Here is an 18,634-nt window from a genome sequence, read left to right on the forward strand (position 1 = left end):
AAAAAAAAAAAAGAAAAAAGCCAAACCCAACAAACCACAACAAAAAAAAAAAACGTCATCAAACCACCGAGAGCACTCCTCCCCCTCCTCCCCCTCCCTCCCTCCTTCCCCTCCCCCGCTCCTCTCCCAAACAAATGACCTCGCTCAGATCCTGTTTGTGCTCCGCTTCCTGCTCTGCAGCGTTGGCCGTGGCTTAGCCGCGGTCCCTTTGGAGCGTCCTAGCTGCCACTTCCTCCTCCTGGTCCTTCCCTCGCGCATTTGTTTTCCCAGCGCGAGCCCTCCCCGGGGCCCGGCTCCCGGCTGAATGGCAGGAAGCTGGCCAAGGCAGTGCCTCCTCGCCGTTCCTAGAGAGTCGGGAAGCCTGGGAATGGCCTGGCCGGGTCTCTCCTCCGCCTGAGGGCTCCCAGGGCCGCCGGCTGCCCCCTGACAAGCGCAGACCTGCCTTCTGCTCCCCGGGCGCCCCGGGCCCCCCCCCACGCCCCCCAGGCCAGGGGCCCTCCGCACCAGCTGTTTCAGAAAGAGGGACCCGAGGCTGTTGAAGAAGAGAATCAGGGCCCCCCCAGGCTCTCTCTTCCGACAGCGGCCGCGGCGGAGGGTAGCGCCCCTCCCCGCCGGCGCCTTTGTCCCCGGGCGCCGAGGCCCCACTGGGGCGTCTGCGAGGGGGACTGCGGCTCCTCTCTTTCTCTCTGTCGCGTCTCAGTGCCGCCTCCTTCCTTCTCACAGGCAACTGGATGCTGCTGGTTTGCTTGCAATGAGGTCAGTGGACGCTGTTCCCCCTAAGAATGTTCCACTCGCTGCGGAGACGCGGTGGGCAGAGCACGAAAGCCCAGTGCGGGCCCTGCGCCTGGCTCCCTCCCATCGCGCTGTAGCCAAACGTGCCAACACCTTTCCCACCCAGGCTTTTCACACTTCTGTGGCCCGTCTCAAGTCTTTGACCTGTAAGTGAGATTTACAGGAAGAGGAAAAGCTGTAAAGGCCGAGCCAAAGGAAAGAACAGGGCACTGGGCCCTGAGCCTGAGCTGGGAGAGCACACGCGGAAAGTCTACAGTCCTGGATGGATATGCTGTCTCCTACCTGCTTATGACTTTATGCTTGACCACCCCAAGTCTTGTTTTAAAAGGGTCCTCGGGGCTACAAAACCTGGCCTGCCAGAGCCCCCAACCAACTCCGTGGCCCTCGGTGAAGCCTCTGAGAATTCAGACCTGGCCTCTCCAGAGCCGGGAGGCCAGGAATTCCCAGCCCCCAACCCGTATGACACCCAAATGAGGACAACAAATGAGTGACAGTGTCTATTCAATATCCCACATGGCCTAATTTGGGCTTCCTCGCAGCATGGCGGCCTAAGGAAGTCAGGCTGCTTATTTAGAAACGGATGGTTTCAAGAGCAAGTAGTCCAGTAAGTGAGGCAGAAATATCCCCACCCTCTCGGCCATAGCATCACTATTGCTATTCTCTATCGGATCAAACAGTCAGAAAAGCGTGCCCTGTTTCAGGGAGGGGGAGAGGGCAACATAGACCCCACCGCTTGCCCAGAAGTGTTTAAAAAGATTTGTGGTGCCCAGCTGGCCGGGCACAGCGGTTGAGCGTCGACCTGTGAACCAGGAGGTCACAGTTCCATTGTGGTCAGGGCACATGCCTGGGTTGCAGGCTCCATCCCCAGTGTGGGGTGTGCAGGAGGCAGCCGATCAATGATTCTCTCTCATCATTAATAGTTCTCTCCCTTGTTCTCCCTCTCTGAAATCAATAAAAAGATTTGTGACTGCATTAAGCAATAATTGACTGATCCCTTTTTGTTTTTGTCCCTGGGTCTTTTCCAGTTCTCCTGATTGGTCTATCTGGAGCAGGGGTCCTCAAGCTTTTTAAACAGGGGGCCAGTTCACTGTCCCTCAGACCGTTGGAGGGCCGGTCTATAGTTTAAAAAAAAAACTATGAACAAATTCCTATGCACACTGCACATATCTTATTTTGAAGTAAAAAAAACAAAACGGGAACAAATACAATATTTTTATTTGCATGTGGCCCACGGGCCGTAGTTTGAGGACCCCCTGATCTTGAGCATCTATCTTCCACTCTTCAAATGAAGGTGTTTTCCATGTTGGAAACGTTAGCAGGTGCGGTAGCTGGGCTCCAAAGACGGCCCTCTCACAATATCCTGATCCTTTGTGGTACTGCCCCTCCCACACTGAAGCTGGGCTGGCCCTGGGGAGGAAGCGATCCCTGTGATTTTCCAGATTAACTCACAAAAAGCCTCGCCACTTCTACCGGGGTTTTGATAATGTCCATTCGGGGGAAAGTCAGCCACCACATAAGAAGTCTAACCTGAGACGACCATGCTTGAGGAAGTCCAAGCTAGTCACATGGAGGAGCCTCCTAGAGAATGCAAAGCGCTGGACCAGCCCCCAGAGACCTCGGCCAGCCTAGCCTGGGCAGGATGAGCATGAGGAAGCCGTGTTGGATGTCCAGCGTGGTGGAGCATTCAGACGACTCCAGCCCAGCCACCTTCTGCCCGCAACTGCCTTTGGGACTAAGCAAGAACCGCCCCACTGAGCCTAGTCGACCCTCAGAATCTTGAAAGATAATAATAAATTGTTACTTAAGCCACGAAGTTTGAGATCGCTTGTTATGCCGCAGTAGATAACCAGAACGCCAGGGCTTATGAATCCCACCTCAGAATGCTTCCCAAATACGGTCTTTTTAAGCAGGTCTTCAACATTATATATTCACTGAGGCAAAGCTTCCTTTCTGCTATCTGAGCAAGAACTCATTCCTTTAAGGAAATTCTTCCTGGCGGTGATATAAGACATGCCCCCAAGCAATTATAAAATAAAGATCAGTACAGAAAAACTGCCATGAGAATCCAGAAAAGAGAATGATCCCAGCAGAGCTGTGGGCCTGAAGAGGCGGTGGAATTGACTTGGATCCTGATGCCAAGTGGCTGTTTGTGGCTCTGTTTTGCAGAAGCAAGGAGCTACTAAAGTTTTCTGAGCAGAATAGTGGTGTGATAAAAATTATGTTTTAAGAAAATTAATCTGAGAGTGATGTATGAAGTCAGTTGCATTTGGTAGACACCAGACAGGGTAGTCAGTGAAGGTGGAGAGACCAAAAGAAAGTTACCATGACAATCCAGGGGAGAACAGCCAACCCTTCACCCGGGCCTGTGGCAATGGAAATGGTGTCAAGAGAGTAGCCTGTAGGGACATTGCAGGGGTTGATACCTGAAACATCACTTGTATCACATACATGTAATGATACAATTATGATATCAATTCTCTCATTTCTTGAATAAATGAAAACAAAATAAATAATTCCATAACTCTTACTTTTGCAGGAATGTGATTTTTAAAATAAAGCACCTTTAAAATATACTTTATGTCCTGGGGGTTAGGGGGAACTAAATTAAATCCATAGCTATAAATATGTGTGACCAGAGATTACTCTTTTGAACATTTCTAGCCAATTTTAATGTATTCATATTGATTTACATTTTTTTTTTCATTTACCCAACCCCTGGGATGTTAAAAAAGTGGAAAAAAAGCCTTCAAAATTTATTGTAATTTTTTTTAATTTTTTAGGGCAACATCATTAGTAATTTTTAAACCCACAGTGGCCATTCTTGGGACGGTGCAGTTGCTCCAAATATTTTTTAAAGTATGAGCTCCCTCTAGTGGCCAAAATAGTCTATACCTCTTGATCAAATCTGTACCCCATATTTGATATATAAATAATTTCAGTGAGTAAAGTTTAACTTCCTCTAGGACTGAATTTGCGCTTTAAAATTTGTCTTTGCTTTGAATTTGATGGGCTTCATAATGTTCATGGTGGATTTCAACAACTATTATTGCTATGATTTGTAATGATCATTTTTCAATAATGTGTTAATATTGAGTCTCAGACCATACCAAAACTCAATTATCACCTAATTAATGTGCAAGCTAACTTACTATAAATGTTCCAAGGAAGTGAGGTCATCATTTATCACTCTATAAAATGTCCTCATTGATGAGCCTATATCCTCTTAAAACTAATTCAAGTTGAAACTATTCCAAAAATGTATGTTTCCCGTCTGAATTCCATCCTTTCCTACAGGAAGGGTCACCCTCAGCAGATGCCACTGAAGTCACTTCTCCACTATGGGACAGTGTCAGGGCACTGCCTGGGGTTGGAGGAGTGAAGAGAAAGACGACTACTGACTGCCTACTATGTCTCAGGCATTAGGTTTGCATCTGCTATCTTATTTGAAGTCATAAAGAGATGTCTTTCTATTTGCTTCTATTCAACAAAAATTTTCAAACTCTTACAAGTGATAATAAGGCCCAGAAGTAAAGTAGACACCTTTTTTGCCTTTAAGAGGTTTAGGCCGAGTGAGGGGACCCTAAGGAAACAGATGAGGGTAGCTGACTGGCCAGGTGGAAGCTTAAGCACTGGGAGAACTCCCAGGAGCGGCTCCTCACCCCAACTGCAGGGGGCGGTGGGGAGCAGCAGGGAAGACTAGCTTTCTCAGAAGAGGGAATCCTAAATTGAACCTTGAAGGATGATGCTGAGGAGTCAGCCAGGCAGAAGGACAGTATGAGTCATAAAGAGGGCATTAGTTCAGGCTGGCTGGCACTAGGGAGGAGGGTGAATGATTAATATTCCCATTTTTGCCCTAGCCGATTTGACCCAGTGGGTAGAGTGTCGGCCTGTGGACTGAAGGGTTCCGGGTTCGATTCCGGTCAAGGGCATATACTTGGGTGGCAGGCTCGATCCTATGCCGGAGGCAGTTGATCAATGATTCTCTCTCATCATTGATGTTTCTATCTCTCCCTCTCCCTCACTGAAATCAATAAAAATATATATTTAAAGAAAATAAAAGAATGAACCAGTGAATGCATAAGTGGAACAACAAATTGATGGTTTTCTCTCTCTCTCTCTCTCTCTCTCTCTCTCTCTCTCTCTCTCTCTCTCTCTCTCTCTCCCTGATCACCCCCCTTCCCTCTCTCTCTCAAAAATCAATCAATCAATAAAAAATATCCATATAAACATGATTTTGTGTACACAGCCCTGCACGGTGAATCTTATAAACACTGTGTGAGAACCACTGAGCAAACTATGAGCTCAAAGTTAGAGCTTATATTGCAGATGCCTGGGCGTTCAATCCATTTTGCCTTTAAGATAGCTGTCAAATTCCTAACAGTTAATGGGCAATCAGTAGAGAATTCTAAATATTCCTGCTTGTTGCATAACTTACTCCATTCAGCATTAACATGAACCCTCTTTAAGTTAGCATATTATTTTATTTAGTGTTCTAATTCAACACTTCTACTTTAGGATAGATGCATTGCTGCTATTGTAAAGGTCAAGCCAGATATTATATAGGACTATAACTTGCACATTATCTATCATAGTAGATGCTCAATAAATGTTTGCTGGATTTAAATCAGAATTTTTTTTCATTAGCCCGTGCTAACATATTCTATGAAAAGTTGTAGAGAAGATTTTGGCCACTTTATTCTTATCTTCCTAGTTGACATTTTATGGGTGGTTCCCCTGCATAGCTATCAATTTTATAACCTAGGGCATATACTTTCTTCCTTTCTCAGTAGAGTTGGACATACTTGGGGTTTCTGAAGTCAGCCTTTAAACAGACACATGATGGAATTCAGTTGTGTATTTTGAGGACACTCATTTAGTTATATAGACTGACCAATATTGATAAATATGTGTGATGATATAACAGAAAAGGTAGGGAATCTAATACTCTAGCTGGGTTTTAGTCCTGCCTTTTTTAAAGGAAAACAAAAACATCATGGCACATCAAAGTTCTATCCAACAAACACTTAAAAAATAACTTTGTATGTCCCAAGCACTCCCTGAAGCACAACAGAGGACAAAGAAATGAATAATATATGGTTCTTATCCTAAAGGACAATATTTTTTTCCATTTTCTCCTGTTCAAACTTGAAAACAGTTATTTTCGCTAAGATGCACACATACAGTGAAACCAGTCTCCTCTATTCTCCTTAATTAGCTGGAAAATTACAAAAGCATTTACTGTTATAATTCTTTTAAATTTAATTTCTAGATTAAGGATATTCCTTTCGATATTCTAGCTTCAGGATTGCTAACATCTACTCTAATAAAAGAGAAACATGGTAATTGGTGTACGACCGCTACCCTTTTAATTGGCTAATCAGTGAGTATATGCAAATTAACTGTCAGCCAAGATGGCGGCCGGCAGCCAGGCAGCTGGAAGCGAACATGAGGCTTGCTTGCTGCAGTGACTGTAGACTCCAACGTTCCCCGCCTGACTTGCCAGCCTCTGAGCCGGCAGTTTGAAACTTTGTAACAAATATAGAAGATAAACAAAACCCCAGAAACCAGCTTTCAGATCTCAGAGCTGGAGTTATACATTGTTTCGATTATAGAACGCTCAGCAGCCGAAGTCTGAGAGCTAGAGCCAGAGCTAAAGCTGGCCCAGAATAAAATAAAAAAAAGAGAAAAAAAAGGAGCGGTTGGGAGCTTCAGTCAACAACCACCAGCCTGAAAGCAGCCCTCAACCCCTCACCCAGACTGGCCAGGCACCCCAGTGGGGACCCCCACCCTGAAGGGTGTGTGACCAGCTGCAAACAGCCATCATCCCCTCATCCAGGCTGGCCAGGCACCCCAGTGGGGACCCCCACCCTGATCCAGGACACCCTTCAGGGCAAACCAGCCGGCCCCCAGGCCTCTATCCTATATAGTAAAAGGGTAATATGCCTCCCAGCACCGGGATCAGCGGAGCCGCGAGGCCTCCTGGCACCGGATCAGCGTGACAGGGGGCAGCGCCCAAACCCCCTGATCGCCCTGCAGCTCTGTGTGTGACGGGGGCGGGACAACAACCTCCCTATCTGCCCTGCTCTGTTCGTGACAGGGGAAGGCGCCCCAACCCCCTGATCAGCCCTGCTCTGTGCCTGATAGGGGAGAGCTCCCCAATCCCCTGATCGCCCTGCGGCTCTGTGTGAGACAGGGTGCAGCGTCCCAACCCCCTGATCGGCCCTGCTCTGTGTGTGATAGGGTAGAGCCATAACCTCCCCATCGGCCCTGCCCTGAGTGTGACAGTGGCTGCGCCCCAACCCCCTGATTGGCCCTGCTCTGTAGGTGATAGAGGGCGGCGCCCCAACCCCCCCCCCCCACGGGCTCTGCTCTGTGTGTGACGGGGTAGAGCCAAAACCTCCCCATCGGCCCTGCCCTGAGTGTGACAGTGGCGGCGCCCCAACCCCCTGATCTGCCCTGCTCTGTGTGTGACAGAGGGCGGTGCCCTAACTCCCTTATCGGCCCTACTCTGTGTGTGACAGGGCGGAGCTCCCCAACCCCCTGATGGGCCCTGCTCTGTGCATGACAGGGGGCAGCGCCCAACCCCCTGATGGGCCCTGCTCTGTGCATGACAGGGGGTGGCGCCGCAACCTCCCCATCGACCCCGCCTTGAGTGTGACAGCGGGCGGTGCCCCAATCCCCCAATCGGCCCTACCCTGAGCGTGACTGAGGGTGGCATCGCAACCTCCTGATCCACCCTGCTCTGTGCATGACAGGGGGCGGCGCCCCAACTCCCCAATCAGCCCTGCTCTGAGCCCGACCAGGGGCTGCACCTAGGGATTGGGCCTGCCCTCTGCCACCCGGGAGCAGGCCTAAGCCAGCAGGTTGTTATCTCCCAAGGGGTCCCAGACTGCGAGAGGGCACAGGCCGGGCTGGGGGACCCCCCCCCCCCGAGTGCACAAATTTTTGTGCACTGGGCCTCTAGTCTATATATATAAAAGGCTAATATGCTAAGTGTCCAACTATCCGACCGGTCGCTATGACGCACACTGACCACCAGGGGGCAGACACTCAATGCAAGAGTTGCTGTGACACACACTGGCCATTTACATAGAAACGGTACCGTGGACCTGGCACCTACAAAGTAACATTCAGCTTCCCCCAGGAGGGACACAGACCCTGCCACCACCCTGGAGCAACAGTCCACCAAATGGCAGCCGATACTGCCGAGACCCCATGGCGCAAAATGCAGCCCCCAGCCCAGCCCAGAAACGGTCGCTGTGGGTGCCGGGTAATGATGTCACATAGCAATGCCCGGCTTCCTCTCCCTAGCTACAACCAGCCTCCTTGCAGTTTCTTCAGCACAGGAACATGACTTGCTTTATAGCCAGGTGCAAACATTTCACACTTTAATCAAATGTCTGTGAAGCGTTTTCCCGTGCCTCATCTCATTTGATCCTCGCAGAGTCCTGGAGTAGGTAGATAGGAGACTCGGTGGAATCCTATTTTTTCCCCCCAGAAAATGGAGATTTAGAAAGTTTAGAAACTTGACTCAACTGAAAAGAAATAAGAAAAGGTGGACCCTGAAAATGACTTCAGGTTTTCAAGCACTGCTGCAGTTAAATATTTTACCCTTTGTTCTCCCTGCGTGATCTACAATAATAATCTGCTTCAAGTTGATATTTACTGCTGTGTTGCTGACAATTACCTGAAAGAGAAGTTGAGGTGCTTCACTGGGCTGGAAAAAGTTTAGCTAAATCAGAAAGCAGGTTTAATTAAGAAAGTTTACTCTCTATATATAAAAGGCTAAGTTGACTTGTGCATGTGCAGTACATATAAACCTCTCACTGAAGCCAATCACATGCGTATGTTTCAATCTGTCATTGTCGATCATGAATTTGGTTGGCACTTCTATTATAGAGAAAGGGCAAATAGTGATATTAAAATATTCTAATTAATTTCCTTTCAATGTGCACAATCTGTGTACCAGGCCACTAGTTGTTAATAAAAGTTGATATAGTTTAAGTTATCCAATGTTCTAAGTTATCTGTTCTAATGAAGAATATCTGACTTTATAGGCATTTTTATATAAACACTTCATTTCAATACATTGTTATTACCATATCAGCAAGAAAAATAAGAATCTATTTTTATTGAAAAGGTATTAATAAATATATTTTCTCTTTCTTTACACAAATCAGAAAAGATTGATAAAGTATGGACTTAAAAAATTTATCCAATAAGATAGTTGTTTAATGATACGGTTGTAATAAGATTTTGGTATCTTTCATATATTTGTCAGCCACTTGATTTCTTCTTTTGTATGGAGCTTATTCAGGTCATCTGGTCATCTTGCCTATTGATTTATACCAGTATTTAATATTCTGGATAGTGGGGTTTTGTTTTTTTAGTAATATGTGTTCTAAACACTTTCTCCATTTTGGTTAGATGCTCAGGTGGACGACGCCACAGCCAGTGTTGTTGTTGCTATTATTATTATGACTCTAGTCTTATCTTCCACTTCCTATTTAATCTGTTAACAAATCTCTAAATATAAAATCTGGTCTTCTCCTTGGCCCAGATCTTTGTATCTTGATTGAAAATACATATAACGATGGGTCTCCAGCCTCATTCTTCTGCACCTCAGACCTTTGACCAAGTGTGTATTCAGAGGTAAATTAAGCATGTGGGAAATACACTTGTCATTCATGTTATCCAACATCATGAGTATTTGTTCCCTAGACACCTGATATTGAAAACACATAGTATTACTAAAGGAAATAAAGAGTTGATATAGCTACACTAATCTTAGCTTTCTAATTGTACTGATGAAGGAGAGGGAAATAGGCTGGCATAGATTTTATACAATTTCTGCATCACACAAACTATAATTCAGTGTGTTCATATAAAATAAAAATACTGTTTCCTCCAGGCCAGTGTGGTTCAGTGGATTGAGCCTGGTCCCATGCACTACAAGGTCACTGGTTCCATCTCTGTCAGGGCACATGCCGGGGTTACGGGCTCATCCAGTAGCCAGCGTGCAGGAGGCAGCTGATCAGTGCCTCTCTCATTGATGTTTCTATCTCTCCCTCTCCCTTCTTCTCTCTCTAAAAAAAAAATCAATTACAGAAAACATTAAAAATACTGTTTTCTCCCATGAGGTTCTCAATTCTGCAGAGAAAAACACCTCTGTGAAGTACTTAGCTGACACAGTGAGTGGCCTTCCACTCTGGAGGAGAAATTACACAAGAACGTCACCACCACAACCTCCAGAGTGAAAGGTCTCTGGAGTCACATCACAATCAAGGAGGGATCCCAGAGCCGCAGAACACAGGGCAGCCGCAGGGAGCCACCTGAGGGAGTCCCTGCGTCATCCCAGTGACTTCCTGCTGCGGCCAGGCCAACGGAGATGGGGTGGCAGAAGACAGGAAAGAAACTAGACCCACAATTAGCAGGTGGCTGGCCAACGCTTGAGGGAGAAAGTAACTACCTTAGAAAATACTTGCCTAGGATGCTCTTTCTTAGAATGATATTAAGGGTTGTTAAATGTATCCTGATGCTAGAAAAATTAAAATTTTATGTTTCTCCGGTTGAGTAAGAAAAAAAAAATAAGAAGAAAAGTAGGGCTCTAAAGAAGAGGTATAGTTTATCAATGATAAAAATAAAAAACAGAAAAAGTCAAGAACCATATATGATTTCACTCATATGTGGGATATAAAACCAAAACTCGTAGACACAGATAACAGTATGGTGTTTCCCTGAGGAAAGGGGGTGGGGGAGTAATAAAGGGTAAAGGGAGTCAAATATATGGTGTTGAAAGGAGATTTGACTTTGGGTGGTAAACACAATGCAATATACAGATCATGTATCATAGAATTGTACACTTGAACCTATATAACTTTATTAACTGTCACTCCAATAAATTTAATAAAAAAGAACACACACAACAGCACATGTTTCTTTTCAATATTTACACTGAACTTCCTTCATCATCCCAAATGCAACCTTATGAACTTGAGGTGGTGAGTCCTTAGGATTTGTACACGTCCCTGTCTGCTCCCCCTGCTGGTCAGGAAGATATTCGAAGGCACACTCTGTGGGTAACTCAATAGATACTGACTGAATTAATGTTTATGGAATGAAACCATCAGCTCTGCTGTTAATATCATCCTTATTTCAATTCACTGACCTTTATCCTAAGGCCAAAAACATTACCATCTTTACACTTTGTTAAAACCATCTCTGCAAAGTTGGCAGAAATTGAAATGCTATAGTAAATTAGAGTTAGTAATAGTCTCCACATGCATAATTTTTTTTAAATTTTCATAAAATTTTTGACATCAAACCTCAAAGCATTTTAGGAAGAAACACTGTTGCATCTTTTTATGGGAAAAAAAAATAGAATGCAATCTAAATAATCGCCAATATGAAATTAGTAAGTAAATTATAGTAATTGATAAAACAGTATACTATGCAGTTTTTAAAATTATGATGCATTTCTATTAGAACCCTATCCTTGGAAAACATTTTATTTTAAAAAGCAGTTTAAAATATGTATAGTAAATAGCTTTTTGGTAAAAATATGTATGGATATAGAATGAAGAAAATCAAATTGAAATTTTTTTCTGAAAATCAGTCAATAAAATTAACACGTAAGTTGACCATTATAAAAGTATAATTCAAAGGGAATGTTCATACCAGCACAGTATGTTTTGCATGCAGTGAGCACTCAATATACAGGGTGGAGCAAAAGTCGGTTTACAGTTGTTTGTATGGAAAATAAAACATTAATAAGTAATAATACAAGAGGAAGAGCTGAGAGGAGGGGGCAAGGAGGGGAAATGGAAGATATCTGTAATACTATCAACAATAAAAATACATTAAAAAATAAATAATATAAGAATAAACTCTGTTTTGTGTACTCACAATTGTAAACCTACTTTTGCCCCACCCTGTACATTTAGTGATAGATTCCAGGTAAATTTATTTTAAATATGAGAACTGTTGCTAAAACAACACATTCAAACATGAGAAATCTCATTTGTTGAGACAAAAAATACGATTAAAATAAATATAAAATACAGATGACAGTGTGAACTGTAAGATACAGTAATTCGATAGCCACCATTAACTTTCTGATTAGAAACATGTGGAAACGTCTTTTGGACCTGCTAAAACTTGTTGATTCACTCGGATGGAAGACTGGCTACAATTTAGCCATCCTGATAACAAAAAAAACAACAACAAACCACTGCCCGCTATAATCCTAGTTTTTGCACTCCAAAAACACATTTATGTTGATGCAAAAGGAATGCAAAAAATTATCAGAGGCTTTTGTTTTCTGAAGAGTGATAAGCTTCATTTTTCTAAAAGGATCAAAGGATGAGAGATCTGTATTGAAGTTTCCTTTCTAAGAGAAAGTAAACCTTGGCTCCAAGTTCATTTTCCAAATCAGGAAGCAGGAAATTTTTTAGGAAAGCATTGAACTTGAGGAGAAAAAACCATTTTCCACTGGTTAATTATTTTTATAATTTGGTTCTAAAAACATCAGCACTTTATATATATTTCTAAAAAAAAGAAAAGATTTCAGGGTCTAATGTAATCAGTAATGCAGTCACTTAAAAAGCATGTGGAAATTGCAGAGCTAAAGAGCGGACATGTATTTATTACACTTGGTCCTGCCCATACTCTGGGGAGAGCCACATGTGTGTATAGTCCTCCTTTGTCTCCTCTTAGAAACCCCTCTAGAGCTCTGTTATGAATTATATTGTTTAAATATGTCCACACAATTTCGGGAGAGTTATTCCCAAGTCATTTTCAAACTGAACACATGTTGCATCTGTTTTCTGTTTGTGAATACTGAATGCTTGGCACTTTAATTGGGATATTTTTCTTGGGAATGAAATAATTTCAAATATTCACTTAATCAAAACATCAGTTTCCTTTTCCACTTTCCATCGTGGATTGTTGGTAGGGTTCCCAGACCTGGTCTCCTGTGCGTGGGGCGGGGAAGAGGGCCCCGCCTCCCTGGTGAATGGGAGGGAACAGAAGGGAAAGCAGGCGAGAGGGGCCATGGCTCCGCCCTTGTCCACATCCTCTGCCTCGTCACATTCACCTGCTTGAGGGCTCATGCGATTCAAGTACTCGTGAAGGTTTTAACTGCTTCGCCTTCTTCTGATAGTTTATCATCTTTTTTTTCCTTTGAAAATTGCAATGGAAGCAGAAAATGTTTTGGCCACAAGCTAAGGAAACTTCACAGACCCCCCCTAATCCGCACCCCCCCTCTCCTGCCAGATCAAATCAGAAGCTAGGGTCCTGGTTTGGGCTTTATATGTGTTTAAGAGAAATCTACCTGACAGCAGGGTATAGTGCGAAGCAGGGCGATTGAAGCAGAAAGAGACTGGAGGGAAAGAAGACAAACTAGACATGCTGTCGCCTGGGGAAATGAGAAGGTCACTGCAGAGGAATGGAGAGAAAACATGTGTTACTGGCCAAAGCATGGGCTTCGGAGTCAGAAGGTACTGCTGGGATCATGCATGAGCTCCGTGACCAGAAAGGTTCCGTCTTCCCTAAACCTGTTTCATTACTTAGAAAACAGATGTGAAATTACCTGACATAATTCCTGTAAAGATTAAAATGCCTAGCATATAATAGAAGCTCAATGTTAATATATGATTTTAAGTGGACACATTAGAAAGACATGAGGGAAGAAACAATAAATGCCAGTGGGTTAAATGCAGGAAATGAAAGAAAAAGGTATTCCAATATGCAAAGGTATCTAGCTCATTGACACACATTTCTCTGATTTACTGACCACAGAACACTTTATCTCCCCACCTCCGTGCTGCCCCCCAGACACCCCCCTTACCCCGACAGAAATAAATAATTTATACGTACCGCACGCTAGTGTAGGTAACTAGGAATGAGGTTAACTTGACTTTCATCAGGCATTAGTAGTGACAGAGACAAGATTCCAGTTTTGGCCGTTAATTCACTCTCTTCCCTTCCTTAACCGTCTCTTTCTGGAAAAAAAAAAAAAATGATCCAAAAGATTGTTAGGCACGCAGACCAAAGTAGGCCTCCAAGTGGGTTAGCAGGGTCAGAGCAGGCGGAGGGGGCATCCATCCCATCGGGGAGCAACGTGACCTTTGGAGTCAGTATGAGCAGGGGATGTCCATCAGAGCTGAGCTGGGCAATCCTCTCCTCCCCAAGGGATTGAGAAGCCACTGGCTGGCCCTCCCTGGAGGATGGGCTGGGCGGGCGGGCGGGTCCAAGATGGCCTCACACATGTGCCTGGTGCCTTGGGGGTGGGGATAGTGGCTGGAAGACTGGGCTCAGCTGGGACTATCAACTAGAGCACGTGCACGAGCCCCTCCGGCAGGGCAGTTACGTGTAGTCAGACTGCCCACGCGCCGCTGGGTTCCCCCAAAGGGCATGCCCAAGAGCACAAAGAAGAACCTGAAAGGTCTCTGTCTGACCCAGCCTCAAAAGTCCTATACGTCAGTGCTGTATTCTCTTGTTGAAGCATAAGAAGCCCACCTACACCCAAGTGGAGACAACAGACACCACCCCTCGATGGGAGGGTTGTCAAGAATTTGCAGGCAGTTTTTAAAATGCCATGTCTCCCAACTGATCTCACTGCTTGCATTCCTGTCTCTCAACAATGTATGCACCGCACAGCAGCCAGAATAATCGTTTTAAAATGTGAATCGTGCCATGCTACTCTCCTGCTTCAACCTGCTCAGCGGCTTTAACTTTCCCCAGAATACCATTGGATGGCCCTCTCTCCAGCTCCATCTGGCACCTGTCTCTTGCCCTCTGGGCCCAGCTGCACTTCTCCGCTTTCTCGAATGCGCTGAGCTCCTTGCGCCTCCGGACACTTGACATGCTGCTCCCTGGGCCTGGCGGGTGCGACACCCAGCTCCGACTCCTCCTTACATCGCAGCGAAGTCACTTCCTCAGGCAGGCGTTCCGGACACCGCTCTCCCGTTATCCCCTCCCCTCGCCCCTGCCTAACTTCTTTTCCTCGCTATCCTCTTCTGCCACACCTGTTCCTTTACTAGTATATGGCACTCACACCATTGGGACTCTGCATTGGTCAACCTGCTTGCTGGTTTAACATCTGTCTCCTTCATTAGATTAGAAGAAAGCAGAGTAAGTTTGGGGGCAATGCTGTGAACACCACAATACATACATCATTTAGGAGCAGGCCCAACACAAAATAAACATGTAACTGCGCCTCTTAGAGACAGCAACCAATCTTCCCACGTTCGCCTGCAATCAGCGTTGCAGCTTTCATCCATGCCTCCCTTGGAAGCCTGCCTGGAGTTCCGGCAAAGAGGAGGAGTTTCAGGCACTAAGCTCGTATCTCATTTTTTCTCATTGTATCTATCTGAAATTGGTATTGTCCCCATTTTATTTATTTTATTTTATTGTTATTTTTGTTAATCCTCTCCCAAGAATATTTTTCCATTGAGTTTTAGAGAGAGTGTAAGGGAGGGGGAGAGACAGAGAGAAATACCAATGTGATCGACACATTGACTGGTTGCCTCCCGCATGCGCTCTTGACTGGCAGGGCTGGGATCGAGCCTGGTACATGCCCTTATCCGGAATTGAACCCAGGGCCCTTCAGTGCATGGGCTGACACTCTAGCCACTGAGTCAAACCACTAGGGCAAGTATTGTCCCCATTTTAGAGATGAGGAAACTGAGGCTTGGGGAGTTTAGGAAACTTGTCCAAGGTCACAGATGGTGAGTGGTGGAGCCCAGTTTCAGCGGCCTTTCTACTATTGCAGATAGCTTCAGTAAGCATAGGAAGACACAATTTGCCTCAGTGTCATCTGGCTTCAGCAAGTGTTCTAAAACAACTTCTGTTGTCCAGTCCCCTCCGTTTCCTACGGCAGTGATCAACAAGTTCATTCCCCAGGACAAGACAGGTTCATTCCTTTAACCTTCACTCAAACTCAGTGTTCCTACAGACACAGGAATCTGTGTTAGACAGTTACTAGCAAAAGGTCAAAAGGCTGTAAAGAAGAAACCAACTAGTGGTGACAGTGGCTGAGAGGTAACACTCATGCAGAAGGAAGAACAGGTTTGCTTCTAGGGAATGGAGGGCAAATGACCTGAGTCTAGCCAGCTGGAGCCCATAGAGAGAACGGCTGATGATTTACTCCCCCATCCACGCAGCAGCCAACACAGAGTCCTTGGGAAGGGGAACAGGCCCGTTACCAGTTTATTGCCTCTCAGCTCCACATTCCTCCTGCATGGCCTGCACTGCAGTATTAGTTGAATCTTTTCAGTGTTCACGGTACTAAGCTCTGTCAGTAGAAGGTGCTAGAGGAGGCAGGGGCTTCTCTCCTCTGGTTCTGGTGGGATCTCCGCAGGCCCCGGCGGCTTCCCCAGCATCTGACCTCCATCACCAGTCAGGTCTCCAGCACTTGGCCCTTGCAGAGCACGAGGGCCAGCGGCACCCGCAGCTCGCTTTCCCAGCCCTGCTCAAGCAGCTTCATAGCAGAAGGCCTCCCACGGACACTTTTCCCTGACCAGCGCCCCCTAGCACCTAGAGGAAGATTTCTGGCAACGTGCACCCATGCGATACCCCAGTGACCTCTCTGCCATCCAGGGAGCCATCAATGTGCCCTGTCCAGAGCCTGGATTTCAGTCTTGGGTGGGGGTGGTTCTTTGGGGTCTCTCTCAGCCCTAGGGGTTGCACCTGCGCGCTCTCTCTCTCTCTCTCTCTCTCTCTCTCTCTAGCATCCTCTTCACTTTTTACTAGGCAACACCTCATTACTCCAATCCCGCTATAATAAGTGATTATATTTCCTTTTCATGCTCCGTCAGTGTGGTTCCTCTCTCCTGACTGGACTCTGACACAGGGAAATGCTGGTCTCTGTAACCTTTCTATTATTGCAATAGCAATTTTTGGCATAATGAACTGATTTAAGTTTACAAATGAATCTCGCTGGGTAGTGTTTAGATATGAGGAAAGATTAACATTGAAAGAGAATTTCTAATGACTATGTCATATTTGACAACCAAGAAATATAACACATACCTATTATGCATGAAGACATAAAGGCACACTTGGTTTTGGACTGGAAAGATCTGGCAGCACAGGGCCAGCAACAGCTTTTGTCTCCAATGCCAGCTCCGATGACTCGTGGTGGTGATCTGGGTTGAGAAGGATTTTTAGGCCAGAAAGCAATGATCAGGTTGTGATATCTACCCCACAAAAGTGGAAAAGCATGGTTATGTGCCAGCTGTTACCTAATGAGTCCTACAGATTAGTGAACTGAGGCAGAGGTTTCAATGACTTGGCAAAGCAAAGCTATAATGTAAAGGTTCATGTTTATGACCTCCTGTGCACTGCTCTTACCTTCGGCTTCTCTAAGTGGTGATGGTGTTTTGAGGTCACTTACGAAGCACAGACAGGTTTAAGAAGGGGCCACTTATCTTACCTAACTATTAGGGCCCAGGGTGCACAATATGGACAATCAGATTGATTGCACACCTTCGTAACTCTAGAAATAGGTTGGCAGAAGAGTCGTTAAATTAAGAAAGCCCAGTGCATTGCCATTTACTTAAAGATATATCAGACCTTAATTTGGGTTTCAAACAGATTTCAAAATGGCATTCACCATCAGAAGGGAATAGCACAGAAACTGGACCAAAGCCTGTTACCTGTAAACATGAAACCACACAAATAAATGTGTCTGAAAATAATACTTGTAAAAGTAATTCAGCACAAGAAGTTTTATTTGCATTTGATTGATGGGGAGGATGATAGCTAATAATAGTTTGGACTTTGGATTGTAGAGAAAATCTTTTCCTGGAAAATAGTGTATGTCTCCTTCAGGGAGATCCAGTGAGAATTAGAAACCCAGCTCTTTTAGCCCATGTGAACCATTCGGAGTATAACTTCTAAACCACTAAGGACTCTTGCACCTGGCAGGCTAATATCCACCACCAGAGGACCCAAGGGTGCCCTCAAGCATGACAAGCTCACCTAGAATTTAGTCTCAGGCAACACAAATTCAAAGTCTCCCGTTAGGCTGCAGAATAAGAGTTTTGAAGTACCTTTCTCGCCTAACGACATAGCCTACGTGCAATTTTAAAAGCCAAAGGAGAAATCTTGCCTCTTTAAATCAGTTTATTGGTTGCCAGACATGATGACCTTGTGTTGGTATTTGCTAAGCAGAAGCATTTTGATAATGTTTTCTTTTAACTTAGAAACCGCCTTTCTATACCTGCCTGTTTATTAAAGTTTTACCTGTACATCAGCCTGTTAATTACATAGCAAGTGACTGGAGGTCACCCTTAAAATGTTGGTTTCTGAAGAGACAAAAACAGGTAAGAAGTTAGGTAATACGTAAGAAAAGCTGGGAGCTTCTGATTTTATCAATGGACTAATAATTTACAACTCAAAAGTGATTAGAGTCTTAGATTTCAATTCATAACTTTGTTCAACTCATTCCTAAACACACATACCACTGGACCCAAGATGGGCCTGGCAAAAAATTGTACCTATTCAGAAATCCATTAATCTTATTTTAGAAATAATTAATTTATACATATCTGCTCAACTTTTAAACATTCTTAAATTATTAAACAAAAGAGAAAATAACAGAATCTAATCAAGGAATGAATCTACTCTCCCTCCTAATTTATTCCACCAGAACAGAATTTATTAATACTAATCACGACGCTGTAAAGTGTCATAATTTAAAAGGTCAAAGAGGTTAGGTACTTAGTTTAGTAATAGGAGTTATGAAACAAGAATCCAATGCCCCTGAATATTAACATCACTACACTAAGCTATTTTCCTAGAAATGAATTTCAATTCTCCTTTTCTATTATGTATGTAG

At 44.7% G+C, this 18,634-nt stretch overlaps 2 long non-coding RNA genes across 2 annotated transcripts in view; both read right to left on the bottom strand.

Annotated features, from left to right (window-relative positions):
* The window catches only part of LOC102425395, a 5,388-nt gene extending 5,053 nt beyond the window's left edge, over positions 1-335 (bottom strand). The window contains exon 1 of the long non-coding RNA XR_001347190.2: positions 140-335. This is a non-coding gene — a long non-coding RNA (uncharacterized LOC102425395). The remainder of the gene's footprint in view (positions 1-139) is intronic.
* A 13,289-nt stretch (positions 336-13,624) lies between these two features.
* On the bottom strand, positions 13,625-18,102 carry LOC106696272. Its single transcript, XR_002828107.1, has 3 exons — positions 18,040-18,102; positions 16,825-16,940; positions 13,625-13,793 (listed from the first exon to the last, which is right to left on the bottom strand). It is a non-coding gene; the product is annotated as an uncharacterized LOC106696272 (long non-coding RNA).
* Between the last annotated feature and the right edge of the window lie 532 nt (positions 18,103-18,634).

The sequence above is a fragment of the Myotis lucifugus genome, unplaced genomic scaffold, assembly GCF_000147115.1.
Source record: "Myotis lucifugus unplaced genomic scaffold, Myoluc2.0 scaffold_11, whole genome shotgun sequence".
NCBI classification, from domain to species: domain Eukaryota; kingdom Metazoa; phylum Chordata; class Mammalia; order Chiroptera; family Vespertilionidae; genus Myotis; species Myotis lucifugus.